This window comes from Odocoileus virginianus, chromosome 26, assembly GCF_023699985.2.
Source record: "Odocoileus virginianus isolate 20LAN1187 ecotype Illinois chromosome 26, Ovbor_1.2, whole genome shotgun sequence".
Classification (NCBI taxonomy): domain Eukaryota; kingdom Metazoa; phylum Chordata; class Mammalia; order Artiodactyla; family Cervidae; genus Odocoileus; species Odocoileus virginianus.
The window spans coordinates 32,419,401-32,435,988 of NC_069699.1; the positions used below are offsets into that span (position 1 = coordinate 32,419,401).

Genomic DNA, 16,588 nt, shown 5'->3' on the forward strand with positions numbered 1-16,588 from the left:
TAATTTTCAGACCTTTCATGATTGCTCATTGCCTTTTCTCAAAAGGACATGCTGTGTTAAGTTGTGTGCTCTGAGCCCCAGGTGTCATAGCGCAAACTGGTCCCTAATAGGTTTAAGAATGCAGCCTGAGAGGCCTTTCTCTCTCCATGGACCCAAGTCCCATTCTTGGCTGCTGTTGTCTTGTGGTCAGTGCAAGCCACAGGTCCCTTGCCACAGGAATGCCTGCCAGCCATGCTAGCTTTCCCTCATCAGATCGTTTTACCATTGACTGATGGAACCTAGACGCAGTACTTTACATTTATTCCTGTGGTTTCTCATTATGCAAAATAACTACAGGGGCAGCTTGATTTATTGGCAGATAAATTTGCATTTGTGACTTCTCTAGGTCTTAATGCTCCTTGAGGCAATGTTTTCCAAAGTGTGGAATCACCCATGAGAAGTGAGGAGATTGGCACTGAATGACATTGACTTGAAGAGAGTTGCTCCCCCTTGTAGTTCACTGTCAGCGAGTGTGATGCAGTTGAGGATACAGTCTCATTTTGGTGCCAGTGAGTCTTTAATATATCAGTTGGAAAGAGTTGGACACAATTGAGCAACTGAACAAAAACAGCAATCAGTTGCTGATGTGCCTTTTCTCAAAAGAGAAAGGAGACAGGGAGAAGGGGGTGTATAGGAACTTAAGCGTCTCCGCAGATGACTGGTTTAGCTAGAAATGAACATTCCTTTAGTTACAATATATTGTATTTATTTATCTTTAGATTTGTCTTTTACTCACAGTAGATGACATTGATTTTCCTCTCACAAAATGAAATAAAATTTTCTTTCAAATTGAAAGTATTCATGTTAAAATGTATTTAAAGAAATTTGAGATAAATAGCACATGGTTTTTAAGTTTGACACATTATGAAGGTATATCTTCAAGGTCTGAAGTTTGGTTAATGTTTGTCTAAACAATGCTGCAAGATCAGAAGTGGATACAAAGCTCTTTAAGAGCCCAGGTCATAAAATAAGCAATATTTTAGAATCTAAAAATATCTCCTCATAATCATGGGTGTGTATAGCAGTCAAGAGCATGAACCGTAAGTCTCTTGACTTGAATTCCTCTTTTACTAGTTGTGTGATCTTGGGTAAGGTTCTTAATACTTGGTGCATCCTCAGTGTGCTCATCTGAAAAATGGGGATAAAAGCCGTTATTTCAAAGGGTAGTAGTGAGGATTAAATGAGTTATACATTAAAGATAGTTATGGCTATGTAAGTGTGAACTATTATAATTATTTTTAAGAGAGTGATGTTCTTCATGGTGGTGGTGGTGAGGGAATTCTTCATTTTTATCAGTCTAACCGATATGTTCTAGTTCTTAAAGGAGTGTTACTTAGGGTTCTAGGTTATGTAAACAGAAAAAAGAATGAGCCACATTGTGTTAATATTATGAACAAAAAGTTCTTATTGTTTTCCTCCCAGTTCAACTTTGGGGAATTATGTTTTCACTGGCCCTGGGTTGTTTATAATTGTCCTTGTTGAGTCAAGGTGGGCTTTTTTACACTAAGTCTGGGCAAGATGCCCTTTATTGTCATTTCATGTGCCCTTTCAGCCAATTTCTGATGTATAAATAACACATAAAAAACACCACCTGGACTGAGGCTTTTTATTACTTTGGAATTAAATTTCAACGGAAATATCAAGGACGATGAAATAGATGAGGAACTGGAAATTTAAAGGTGGCCTAAATATGTGTCTGCTTTTTCTTCTGCCATCTCGTGACTTCTGTTATAAATAAAACCTCCTTCTGGATTCCCGAATGAGCAGCTGCGTGTCCCATGGTGAGCTCTGTAGAACTTGAGCTCCCCTAGTGATAGAAAGTGTTTAACAGGTAGAGAAAGGATCTGCTGGCCAGACAAGTTTGGCAGAGACTGGGACACTTAAAGCTCAATGGATTTATCTGTTCTCTTGTCTGTTCAGAGGATTTTATGCATGGAAATCAATCATGATGCTTTAAAAATGAAAATAACAATAACAATTAACTTTTATTTAGCACTTACTATGTGCCAAACATGGTTCTGAGCACTTTATGTGTATTACCTTGTAAATCTTCAGAAGAGCACGACTGTTATTCTCATTTGATATGTGAGGAAACTGAATCCTAGAGTGGAGGATGTAGGATTTCTTAAATGTTATCTGACCAGAGACAAGTTTTTTGACGCACGTTATGTAATGAGAGCCGTGGGAAGCTTGGTCTAATGCTCTAAATACACTGACTCACGTGTAGATGATTTTGGATGTCGGGTGGCCTTTTTCTGACCTTAACATTTCTAGGCCTTCTGGTTTCTGTGGAGGAAATGATGGCTTCTCTTAAAATCCCCACGTTATATAGATTTGTTTCCCAATGATTTTCTTGCTTGCTTTGATGCTATAAGTTCTGAAAGTGCAGGACTCATAAATCTAAAAGTGACAGATTTAATTTTCCAACTTTACAGTCTCCTGGATGGGGAGAATAGATCCCTTTTCTGCAGACCGTACCTTCTCCATTTGAGCATTTTAGTAGCATCTCTTGAAGGTGAGAACTTGCTGTGTGGAAATGGGAGACAGCTCTGCATAGGGCTTGTGATCTTACTGGAGTCAAATGAAAGTACATCTGATTAATAAAGGGTTTATATCCTTCTGAAGTTAAGAGAATGAAAAAAAGCTATATTTTTCATCCTGGTTTTAAATGCACATCAACTGGTAAAATGTCAAAATGCATTTTGACAAATGGTCTTCACTTCAATTATTTATACATTTCCTTGAATTATTTCAGTATTACACAAGTGATGAAATCATCTTGAGTAAATTATTGCCTCTGCTCCCACAGACAGTTGAGTCTAGTATGTACAAAATTCTTCCATTATTTCCCATCACTCTTAATATAAAATCCAAATTTATTATTGCTACCTACAAGACCTCTACCCCTGTCCTCAGGGTTAATGCTAGTTAGAATTGCCTCTTTGTGATAATGAAGAAATATTGCTCTTCTGGTCAGGCTCTACATATGGATAGGGCTACACATGTTCCTTGGCCATGTGCCCTTGTGCCATGCACAGCCTGTGCAGCTGCACATAACTGACCACCTCATCTCATATCCCCCATAACATCTTTTATGTTTCCTTGGTAATCCTTATCTCACTTAAAATGACTGATTGAATGTCTCTGATTTTTGCTAGAGGGTAAACTCTCTGTAAACTGTCTCTGTATTTGTCATATTTACTACTGTATTGTTAAGAACAAGCAAAATACCAGGTACCCAGTACGCTTTTTATGATGTTTATTGTTTATGATGTTTACTGAAGGCAGGCTTGACAATTGCATCCATGTCTGGGCCCATGGATGTCTAGGGAATGAATAGAGCAAGCATAGATCTTACATGAAAGGATTAGAAATCTTTTGATTGAGGTGTATGAATCTGGGATTTAGAATCAAACTTACAGGCTGGTATAGAATAATCAAGTTTTATCTAGGTGCTTTTCAGCCTTAGGGATGCTATATTTTGCACGTATCTTCTGTTGTGAATCTCTTATATTTGACATAACCAGATGTTCCTACTCTCCAGAAAAAAATGCTGTGTTTTCTCATTATGTGCTGTGCTACCAGAGCTCATCTTAGGTGTGTGTAGTAGTAATAGAGTAGGGCAATGCACAGCCCTTAGCATGTGACTGTTGCTCTACGCCATTACAGCGCAACTCCTTACCAGGCAACGGGTTACCGTGAAACCACTAACGGGAGACCACTGATGTGAGGTGGTTAGAGCTGTGGTTAGAGGTTCCTGTTCAGCCATTGGTCGGTGACACAGTGGTCTCCTTCCCCAAGCGAGTAACTGGCAGTTGTCAAAGAGTAACCGTTAGTGGTCCTGCTCAGACATTGTTTGGTGCTGCAGTGGGCCCCTCCCCCAAGCGAGCAACTGTCAGTTGTCAAAGAGTAACCGTTAGTGGTCCTGCTCAGACATTGTTTGGTGCTGCAGTGGGCCCCTCCCCCAAGCGAGCAACTGTCAGTTGTCAAAGAGCGACCGTTAGTGGTCCTGCTCAGACATTGGTTGGTGCTGCAGTGGGCCCCTCCCCCAAGCGAGCAACTGTCAAGAGTGGCCGTTATTGGCCCGTTTAGCCAACAGTCAGTGGAGTGTAGGCCGTCGGAGAACGAGGTGAGAGGTGGATCCCGGCCTTATCCCATGGCTCCTCCGCTCACTTGGCCTCGGGCTGGCACGTGAACTGGGGGGGTGGGGGGCAGGGAACAGGCTGGGGACTTTGTCCTGGAGGGCTTCAGAGCCCACACCAAGGCCACCCACTAGCCAAGCCCAGGCCTTGAGGCAGCGGTGAAACATTCCTCCCTTTCCCTCATCCGCGCGACCCGATGGCAGCGGAGGTCTGCTGTTCTATATGTGACTTTGTGCATGTCATGTCATATATTAGATGCTCAGTTTAAGTAGGAGGGCACCAGTAATAGTACTTGTGTCTTAGGAAGTTTTCAGCATTAAATGTGATAATGCAGATAAATAGTGTAATACACAGCCAGTACAGGGTAAAGCATTTAATACTCTCTTCTTGTTCTTTTCTTTAGTATTTAACCTGAACCTAAAATTACTTTCTTTCTTTTTTTTTTTTTTTCCCCCCGAAACCCTTCTGGAGGGTTTTTTTTTTTTTTTTCCCCGAAACTAAAATTACTTTCTAAAAAGAATTTTTTGTTAGCATTTTCCAAATCAATTCTGATTTTCTAACTTTCGTTAGTAGGTTGCATACAATTGTCATTCTTTTTAATTCATTCTACGATTGACAGGGCAAAATGATCATTCCTTGGGGATCAAGGGAGAGTATATTACAAGATAGGTGATGGTGTCTGTGTTGATTGGAGAATATTCTGATCTGGTAGAGTTTTTAAGAAAGTTGTTAAGTCAAGGCTAAAACACATACTTTAAAAAATTGTCTTCAAGTCAATTTTTTTATGATTGTACATTGGCTTGAGCAGATACCATATGATAGGGTTCTTCCAACTTGGCGAAACCATGTTAAATAATTTCTGCAGTGGGTTGAAATGGTAATAAAAAGTCAAAATCGTATGTTTGCACTTTTAGTGCAATTATCACTTTTTACTGAACTTATTTTGGCAGTGGAGTAGATTATAAGTATAAAATTGCAACCTAATTCTATTTTGTACTTAGTGAATGTAAATGTAATATAAATTAAAACCCATGTATAAATAATCACAAGGGATAATTTAACATTAGTTTTAATTTTCTTCTGAAATGTGAAATTGAATAAATGTTGTTAAGGGTCTTTTTGAGAAGTGGCAAAATGGGCTAAACTTAATTGTACTGTATTATTTAAAAAATATATAAGTTCCAGGAGAGAATGGAGTTTATAAATATGGAGTGCCTTGAGATGATTGGATCTAAGAGAAGTTAGGTTTTTGTCTGACTCATGTTTTATGGCTTAAAATGAGATGGTTCAGGATTAGAAATTCATGTGGCGTTTGTATGTGACTGTCAGAATTTGATTGAAGATCCAATATGTTTTGTTCCACACAGCTTAAAACTGGAAGGAAAGTAATTTTAGAACAACTTGTTCTTGAATATTACTGTCTTTAATGACTATTAACAGAGGCCTTAGAGAAAATGAGGGCAGAACTTGAGGAAATAATACAGCAGAATGGAGGTGAAGACCAACACTTTGAATAAGTGAACAATTGATATTTGTAAATGAACTTCCGTTTGTTTTCTGTGGACCTAAGAGATGTGAGCAGGACTATGGCTGTAATTGGTGACTTGTGAAGTGCCCTAAAATGAGATGTGGCTGCCTCGAAAGGTGGTTCGTTCATTGGCATCTGAGCTCTCCAAACCCATCCTGCGTAATTCTAAGCAGAAGTTGTGAATGGACTCAGACATTAAATGAGAAGTTGGGCCAGGTGACCACTTAGATTCCTGTCATTCTTGCATTTCCAGGAATTTTAAGCTGATGACCATTGGATACAATTGAAAAATTTAAAGGGGGCAACATGATTGAAGGTCTAGAATGTGTGTGTGTGTGCCTTTCTGTTTAACTGCTCTTGATTCTCCTAAATCTCTTCCCTTACTCAGTTTAAATGTGCTCCTTTTGGAGAGGCCATGCCTAGCTAAAGATTTGTTCTTGTTCGTAAGTCGTGTCCCACTCTTTGTGACCCTGTGGACTGTAACCCTCCAGGCTCCTCTGTCCATGGAATTTACCAGGCAAGAATACTGGAATGGGTTGCCATTTCTTACTCCAGGAGATCTTCCTGACCCAGGGATTGAACCCGTGCCTCTTGTGTCTCCTTCATTGGCAGGTGCTGCTTCTTTACCACTGCACCACTAGGGAGTTCCTTGAAGGTCTAGAATATTTAGTTAAAAAGTAGACTTTTGATACACAAATGAGTATCTAGCTATTAAGGAGGTGGCTAAGAGTATGTATGAGCAAAATTTTTCCAACAGTATTTAGTGTTCATTGTCAGCAAGGCCTCAAATGGTGGAAAATTGCCTTTTTCTCACTTGGCACAATGTGAGAGGTGTAGAGGGTGGAGGGAGGGGAATGAATATGAATGAGAATATATCCAGATTCCCTCCTGGATGCCTTCTCTTCTGTAAGCATTTTGGGGATTAAGAAATAGCAAATGTGTATAAAAATACTGAATTCTTATGTTGTATACCTGAAACTACATGTTATATGTCAGTTTTAACTCAAAGAAAAAAGAAATGGAAAGCTGTGTTGTTCTTACATATATAGGTTCAGAATGAGAAGTCAGCATTTTGTCTTCTGGGTGGGGAAAAAAATAAGTCTCCTAAACCAGTTGTATTAATTTACTCTTCTCCAAAATAAATGATGATGAAATTCTTTTGAGTAGGGTCATGAAAACTGATCTTCTCAAATCAATGCTTAACTTATTTCTTGGTTCCACATACTCTGAATCCCCAGTAGACATGCTATTGTTGTCTGCCAGAATAATATAGGACTCAAATTTTATGCCCTTTTGGCTGGTGTTCATTTTGTAGTGGTTGTTCTATTTATTTTTATTTTTTGGAAAATGAGGATTATCATCTTTCCTGCAGAAAATCAGGTCTCTCTGGGTTTAACTGTTCAGCAGTTTTTATAAGCATTTTCCACAGGAGAAATTTGTTTATGGCGGGGGGAGTAATTTGAAGTGAAGAAAAATATTTGAAATATTTTAGGCTTACTTTAATTTTCAATTCACATGCCTAGCCTCTAAGCAGTAGGATGAAAACAATTTATTTATTGTAAAAAGATCAGTTGAAGAATGTTGTGGAGCTAGATATTTCTATAGATTCTCTAAAGAATACATTGTACAGGTAAAAGTTTCCTACTCTAGATTTTTAATCAAGATAAGCTAAGTAAAGAATGCACAGGGGAAAAAAAGTTTATTATATGAAACCATGTGTGTGAAACTTGAAAATTGTAAAGAACTGTAAAATATAAATTCTTTCATTCAATAAAAATAGAATTTTATATTAAATATCACACTGTGATTAAACTCACAGTAACTACAAAATACATTGGAAGCCCAGTTGCTGCCAATAGTCAAATAATACATGAACTATTTGAGGGGCAGAAGCATCTTAATTTTAAGTACTTTTTAATTATTTAAAAGTGCAGAAGATCTGTAATGAAGAAATAGGAATATTCCTATACAATAAGTTGAATCTGGAAGATAAAAAGAATGCAGAAAATTAACCTGATATAATTAAGTCCCTGTTTAAACTATAATTGTCCCGAGCATTTAATAAAAATGCTTAAAGGTAACAATTTATTTGTTAGGATTCTGACCCTACCTCAGTATGTAGCTATTCTGTTTATAAAATTAACTCAGTCTCATTCTGACATTTTTCTGTGTAGCTTAAAAAAAATATATTTTTTAGAGCAGTTTTAAGTTCATAGCAAAACTGAGAGTAAGGCACAGAGATTTCTCCTATACCTTCTCTCCCTACATGTGCATAACCTTGTGTGTTATCAACATGCCTCACCAGAGTGATAACATTTGTTATAATTGATGAACCTACACTGACATGTTGTTATCGCCCAAAGTTCATAGCTCCATTAGTGTTCCCTCTTGATATTATGTAGTCTGTAGGTATGGACAAATGTTTAAAGACTTATATTCTCGGTTATGGTATCATACAGAGTATTGTCTCTGCCCTAAGAGTCATCTGTGTTCCTATATTCATCCTTCCTGCTGCTCTAACCTCTGTCAACCACTGATCTTTATGCTCTTTCCGTAGCTTTGCATTTTCCAGAATGTTATAGAGTTGGAGTTGTATAGTATAGCCTTTTAAGATGGGTTTTTCATTTAGTCATATGCACATACCATTCCTCCATGCCCTTTCATGGCTTCATGGCTCATTTTTTTTTAGTGCTGAATAATATTACATGGTCTAGATGTGCCACCGGTTATTTATCCATTCTCTTACGGAAGGACATCTTGGTTACTTCCAGATTTTTACAATTGTGAATAAAACTGGTCTAAACATCTGTGCTTAGGTTTTTCTGTGGATGTAAGTTTTTTACCTCCTGTTGGTAAATACCAAGAAGCACAACTGTGTGGTAACACTGTTTAGTTTTGTAAGAAACCACCAAAATGGCTTCCAAAGTGGCTGTACCATTCTTTGTTCCCACCAGAACGAAAGAGAGTTCCTGCTGTTTCTACATCCTTGTCAGCATTTGGTCTTGTCAGTTGTGAACTGTGGCCAGCACTCTAATAGATGTGGAGTGGTATCTCTTTGTTTACCCTCTGAATTCAGTTCAGTTCAGTTGCTCAGTCATGTCCGACTCTTTGCAGCCGCATGGACTGCAGCACGCCGGGCTCCCCTGTCCATTAGCAACTCCTGGAGCTTGCTCAAACTCCCGTCCTTCAAGTCAGTGATGACAAACAACCGTCTCATCCTCTGTTGTCTGCTTCTCCTCGTGCCTTCAATCTTTCCCAGCATCAGGGTCTTTTCCACTGAGTCAGTTCTTCGCATCAGGTGGCCAAAGTATTGGAGTTTCAGCTTCAGCATCAGTCCTTCCCATGAATATTCAGGGTTGATTTCCTTTAGGATTGACTGGTTTGATCAGCTTTTACTTTATTATTATTATTTTTAAATTTTAAAGGTGATACTATTACAGAAGATTAGACAAAAAAGTGAACCTTCTAGTCCCTTCTGCTTAGAGTTAGTGGTCTGATGTTTGCCTTTCTAGATATTTTATTTATGTGTAAAAAAGAGAAATATCCATGGGTAAATTTTAGTTAAAAACAGATTAGTATAAACGTCTTTTTTAGTGGTACTTTGATATGTATGAAACACCTGGCAGTCCAGATGAAATTTTTAAAAGTCAAAGGTGCATTTTGGGGGCCATTAATATATTCATCAGGTGTATAATTTCAGAAGGTAAGAGGGTATATGATGAAACCTATGATCAGTTTGGTTCCCCTCGCCTCCCTCGGTGGGTTCTCCTGGAGTTAATGACAAGGTGTGCATTAGGTGTGTGTTGTGAAACACAAATGGTAGCTTTATACTCATTTTACATTTAGCTTTTTTTTTTTTTAACGCTGACAGTACACTTTGATTTAAAATAAAATAAAGCTTGATTTACTAAGCTCTGAGCCTCTCGCTTCATGGTTACTTAATTATTTTTAGAATTAAGGAAATACAAATGAACTGTGATGTCCATAGGGAGGAAAGCCAGGAAACAGAAAATACCATGAGTTACCTGATAGTCATCATTTTACCAAGCTAGGAGACGGCAGTTTTGAGGAAAGCATATGGAATATGGCTCTTGATGGAGCTACGTGCCCCTTGAAGGATACATGTGGATAATCCATAGGGATGATTCACTACAGTGCAGCTGTAAACTTCTTTTAATTAGGTAGGAAGCACCTGGGTGTTTTTACTTCATTGTTTTTCCTCTTCTCAGTCCATTTTCTTCAGGGATTAAAAAAAGAAAAAAAAAACTCAACCAGTTGGAATTTAAGTTTTTGTAGGGAAAAGTGTTCAGTGTCTTAAAAAGGGGAGTTATACTGATCATCTGCTGGAAGACGAGGTGAGAATAGTAACATTAATCCGTGTGAATTATAGAGGGAAAATGACTGTGTACAGGGAGCTGTGTATTAGCATCCTGTGTATCTTTGGATTTGCACTTCTGATTTGTGTTTGAAAATATTTAATAGAATTAATGCTAAATGTGTACAAACTGCTGTTCAAATTTGAATGGCACTAGTATTTTTTAATCTTCTCTGGATTCTGAGCATTTCCATGAGGTGGCACTGGCATCTTTCCATGACTTTTGGAAAGTGACTGATGTTGGTCACAAGATTAGTAGCTTCTCCCAAGGGACTGATCAACATTGTTTACCTATGAAATTTACTCTGTCCTCCAATGAATCATTCTGTACATCACGTGTAGTAGTAACTGACATATACTTTGTAATAAAAATTATTAACTATTGTTTAACTATGTGTGTAGGTCTGGAGTAAATAGATTGCCAGAAGCTTCTCCAGCAAAAATATTTGGGATCAGCAGAGAATCCAAGTTTGAGAGTCCAACCTTGGCAAGTCACCTGCAAGTTCCCTCTTTGGCAAGAGAGGAAAAGGAAATTGGGGGAGGGCTATAGTAAACCTGTAGAGACCCTGGCTTTTCACTGGCTGAGTCCCTGCCAGTTTCTTCCTCCCATTGAGTTCTTCTATCATAGCAGGTATTGACCCAGCTCTATTTAATTGAAATTTCTTTTTATTAATATTCTTAACAAATGCCTGCTATCTGCTAAAAGTGTTACAAATGTATTCTTGTGTAACCTGTACTACAATACAGAGGGCTTGGTATTATCATCTTTATTTATAAATGAGCAGATTCAAGCTCAGAGAGGTGACATATATTGCCTGAGGTCACTCAAGAGGTGATTGTAAGGCGTTCAACTCAGTTGTACAGTGTTGAAAATCTATTCTGTTTGTACGTACACCTTGCAAATATTCATCCACCATAAGCAAATGTATTTGACACATCTGGGTTGACACTCTACTCTCATCTTGGCAATTTGTGAATTTAATGTGCTCATCAGGCATTTGCAGAGGAGTTGGGTCAGATCCTCTTAAGAATGGTGGGTCTCCAGAGGTCTCAAGCCAGCAGCCTGTAGGCTGAATGTGGAATGCACCTGTTTTGTTTTGGAGGGGGAAGAAGGGAGAAGCCAGCACTGTTTTAATTGAATTGAGCGTGAAAGCCTTGAGGCTTTTGTGTGCTCTCAAGTTCCTCCTTAGTCCCCATAACTCTATTTCCTTAGGCTCTGCCTGCTTCACTCATTAAGGTTATCTACATGGGTCCTGATAGCATCCACATTTGCAAGTGCAGAAACTATTAAATCAGGAAGTATGCTGGTTAGGATGTGTTCATTTGTGGGTTCAGATTAATTTACATTACTCTCTATAAAACAATGAGTCGACTTCATTACCAATTTACTGTTAACATGTTTCACAGAAGTCCTTTAGTAGGTAGAATTTCCCGCCTCACTTCTGTCTGCTGACCTGCGGTAGAGTCATATGGTGCATCCCCTGAAGACTGATGTTTGGTTGATTAGAATAATATACCCTGAGGTGATTTTTTTCATAAGTCTAAATCTCTTGACCGAAAAAAAAAAAAAAAGGTGAAAGCAAGTTTGTTCATCATCGTTAGAAAGAAGAGTTCGTGATCTTTTTTTTTTCTTTCCTTTCCTTCCCTTTCTTCCTGCATTCCTTCCTTGCTCCCTTCCTTCTTAATTGACTCTCCAGTTTTAGATGAATTGCATTTTGGCCCCATATGAGTGTCTTCTAAGTTATTAATAATGTTCAGGGAACCTTAGTACTCCTTGAATAGTATGAAGGGAACTTGGGATACTGAGTCAGTGGTAGAACTCCCCTCCCATGCTGCTATTTATGTCCTTTGCTGTGTTTTGAAAAGAGGTCTGTTTCATGTATTTCCATCTTTAAATATTTTCTACCATATTTTAATGTGTCTCTCATGAAATACTTCCCTGTAGGATGCTCAATACAAATGTTTGGAAAATATTTTTTATCCCAACATTTACTCAGGAACTTGAAGTACGTACTGTATTAGAGGATGTGGGCAGTACCATATTTAAGGAATATATTTAGTTTACCAGAGAACTCCTCTGGAACCCATCCTTTCTGTACATCACCTCCTTGTCCTCCAAAACTGCACATACCTATCAGCTTTCTACAGAACATACATTGAGATTGCCTCTTAGTAAATGTTACCTAAAAACATGAACCATGGTTTTTGTTGGTTGCTTTGGTTTTGTTTGGGCAGGGGGAGAGGGGGAGGGTGGGAGCATGATCCCAATTCCATTCAAATGGATTTATTTTGTGAAATGCAAGTTTGTCAGGTCTGAATAATTTTTAATGAAGCATTGAACTTCATAGCTTGGTTGTATTTAAAATGATTAGGCTAAATAAAGCCTATGTCATTCTTCATGATGTCTGTGGGTGGATTGCTTGATGACATGGGGACTGTATTTCTTTCTGTTTTGGTGATTTGCAACTAATCTTATCCTGCAGTTTGTAACACATTGGACAAACTTGTCGAAATGTCGACTCAGTTGGACCTGCTTTGCTTCTCCTGGGCATGTTTGTTAATATCTTTTCTTGGTTGTAAATCTTTCCTGAATAAAACACTTTCCTTTGATATAATAATCCTGTGAGATTACTATAGGAAACATAATTCCCCATTTTATTAAGGGAGCTAGTTCTAGAAGATCAAGTCACTTGCTCAGGGTCTCATGGTGAGTTAATTCAGTGACTTCGTCTTTCTAGCTGCATGTCTGCATTCCCAAAACTAACCCTGCTTTGTGTATGACTTGAAAAAAATACCTTTGTGTTAACTTGATTTTTTTTAAAGCCCAAAATGAGAATTCCTTACATTTTGGCACTTGTTTATTAGACAAAACAGGGAGTCCAAATAAAACCAGATGTGAGCTGTTTTTAACTGTGCCCAAATCCTAATGATCCATATGTAAATTACCACTTGTAGCTAATTTTTAATGCACTGCTGGTTTCTTCCCAGCTTCCCTGTTGGCTGTTCTGTCCCCCTGCCCCTGCCTTGGCTTTGTCAGAGCTGCTCATAAAGCAACTCTAAAGTGTGTGGATGTTACTTTGCCAACAGAGGTCCGTTTAGTCAAAGCTATGGTTTTTCCAGTAGTCATGTATGGATGTGAGAGTTGGACTATAAAGAAAACTGGAGGTGCTTTTGAACTGTGGTGTTGGAGAAAAGTGAAAGTCCCTTGCACTGCAAGGAGATCCAATCAGTCCATCCTAAAGGAAATCAGTCCTGAATATTCATTGGAAGGACTGATGCTGAAGCTGAAACTCCAATACTTTGACCACCTGATGCAAAGAGCTGACCCATTTGAAAAGACCCTGATGCTGGGAAAAATTGAAGGTGGGAGGAGAAGGCGATGACAGAGAATGAGATGGTTGGATAGCATCACTGACTCAATGGACATGAGTTTGAGTAAATTCCGCGAGTTGGTGATGGATCAGGAGGCCTGGCATGCTGCAGCCCATGGGGTCGCAAAGAGTTGGACACAACTGAGCAACTGAACAGAACTGAGCTGAAAGTCTGTGGACATGGTATGTTTGATTTAGGATGCTGACATTTTTCTTAAGAGGACAGCATTTTATTTTTTCTGTCTAGATGAAATAATGGATTGTTTCATTTAACTCTGAATAGTTTTCAAGACAGGGTTTGTGGACATTCAGATTGACAGAGTTTTTAAATGAGACCCAAGAGAAGATATGGGTTGGTCATCTGCAACCAGTTAACAAAATAAAAATCGCCAAAGTACAATTAGTTTCATAACCATTTCCCCCACCCCAGTCAAATGTTATCATTGGTGGTTGGCAGTTGAGGTTTTTCAGGGTATACTTGGATTTAAATCCTGGTTTGTTTTTTCCAGAGCAATGTATGTATATTCTTGGGCAAGGTTATCTCTTTTTAGCCTTAGTATACTTGTCTGTTAAAGGGGATTGCATGACCTATCCTGTGTAGATTAAGTGAAATAAGGTATGGTGGGAGTAAGCACCTAGGGATGGTAGATAAAAGAACTTTATCACCTTCTTGGTAGCAAATTTAATGCTGGAAAATCACAAGTTAGTGGGCTATAAAATTATGGTTTTGTATTTGTTTGAGAAAGCAGAGTAAATAAAAAAGTAAGCATACACAATAGGAGTCATAAAAACTTTGAGGAAGGAGGTTCATGGTGTTGGGGTATAACATTGAGGGACTTGAAAATTATCTGTGACTGGGTTTTGGTACCAAGCTGTCAGAATGATCTTGTCAAGCATGTGGGCTTTGTGTGTTTTGGGTGCAAGCAGCAGATTATCTGCCCTGAATACACTTTAAGCTAAAGATACATTTATTAAAAACCAACAATAGAGACATAGAGTAAGTAGCCTATGGAGTCTGAGGGTCACCTGAAAAATGGAATCAGAGTGGTTTGGAACTGGACACCTCCAGGGTTGCTGGGTGAAGGAACTAATACACCATCTCTGTCAAATGCCCCCTGTAGAATGATTGCCCCCTGGCTTTTTTCATCCTTTCTCTGCTGGAACAAATGGTCCATCTTGGGAAAGTTCCCACATAGAGCGCCTTGACTCTCACTCAACCAGAGCCAGTGAAGAAAGGATTATGTCTTTTGAAAGAATTGCATTACTCCTACCAGATGCAGGGGAAATGCATGTTGGGTGGCAAAAGTTTACCATGTCCGGAAGAAGCCTGAAGGTTGAAATCAGACAGTGATGTTGCATAGGTGATGAACAGAGATTTGATGAGATCAGAGCCTTTGCATCAGGAGGATATTGGGAAGGAAAGCTGGAGCCATTGTAACATTTTGGTGAAGGTTGAAGGTCATGTCTTGTTTTTACAGCAAAATGTTATAAGTAAATAGTTCTTTACAAACCATCACTGACTCTTTCCTTGGATTAATTTCTAACCTTTACTGGCTACCTCATACCGCCATCATAATTTTCAGCATGTGCTGACCCAGCAGCCACTTTAACATATAAATAGGAAAGATACTGACTAATGGTGACATGCTTTTTTGGTTGTTTTTGACTGACTTATTTAGGATATTTGATTTTCCTCTGGAATGTGTCTTTGACAGATTTGTATATTGTCAGCACAGGATTTATCATCATTTTCTATATATCTGCTTTGAATTAACTGGTATAGTTAGCCCCCTGTATCCACGGGTTTTGCATTCATGAATTGAACCTACCACAGATTAAAAATATTTCAAAAAAATTTCCATAAATTTCCAAATAGCAAAACTTAAGTTTGCAGCACATTGGCAACTATTTACATAACACTTACAATATATTTTACAACTATATATGTAATATTTACTTTGTATTAGGTATTATACATCATGTAGAGATGATTTAAAATATGTGGGAGGATATTCATAGGCTATATGCAAATAGTGCACAATTTTATATAAGGGACCTGAACACCTGTGGAATTTGATTTCCACAGGGAGTCCTGGAACCAGTTTCCCTGGCAGATATTAGAGGGATCACTGTATTCTTTTCATGGGGATAAAAAGTCTCATAAATTTGATATTCCCAGCTCATGACATATCTAGCTCATAACAAAGGTGCTCCTTAAGTCTTTAAATTAATAGCCCAAGATACTTAAACTATTTATTATTTTGTGTTCAGTTATTCATTATAGTGTTTTCCAAACAGACATATGGTTATGAACTAACATTATATTGATATTATTTGTGTTTGCTTACATTTGGAATCCCCAAACCTCTGAAATAAAGCTGGCAGCGGCTACTTTGGGAAGACGTGGGCTGTAGAACATAATTTTGATACTCGCACTTCATTGATGGTGTCAGTGTAGGAAGAGGGATTTTTTACTTGTGATTATAACTTGAGAGTTGCCTCCTGGAGATGGGGGGCACTGTGAGCAGAAATCACCCTCTGATAAGAATTCACATGCTCTCCTTGGAAGTAGTTTCACTTTTGAGTCCCAGTTGTGTACAGGGTTGGCACTGCAAAATGAGTTAATTCCTCATAGCTGGGAGGAAATATTTTAAAACCATGAATGTATCATTTTTATTACTAAATTGGATCTTCATCAGCGTAACATGCTAGGGAATGAAAAGTCTTCTGAGTAGCAGCCCCACTGTGTTACAGATGGAAATGAGGGGATGTGAATAGCCCTTATAGCTAATGACCAAGAGAATCCTCTAATGAGGTACACTGGAAAGTTGCCCTGAATTGGACAAATGTTGGAAAGACTGATCAACGTTTTTGGGAGGGGCAGCTGGCCAGAGAATCCTGATCTACTTTATTTTGGACAGGTTAGTTAGTCAGTTTTTTCTTAGCTGATTGTTGTATCCTAACCTGTTTCTTGGCAACCCACTGAAGTATTCTTGCCTGGAGTATCCCATGGACAGAGGAACCTGGTGGGCTATAGTCCGTAGGGTCGCAAAGAGTCGGGCACGATGTAATCCTAGTAGGCCTCTCAGAGGAGGTGATGTTTGAGTTGGAATATTGAACCAAGCCAGGCACA

At 38.5% G+C, this 16,588-nt stretch overlaps 1 protein-coding gene across 13 annotated transcripts in view; it reads left to right on the forward strand.

Moving 5' to 3' along the window:
* The window catches only part of MAGI1 (membrane associated guanylate kinase, WW and PDZ domain containing 1), a 635,987-nt gene that overhangs the window by 106,564 nt on the left and 512,835 nt on the right, over positions 1-16,588 (forward strand). The window lies entirely within an intron of this gene.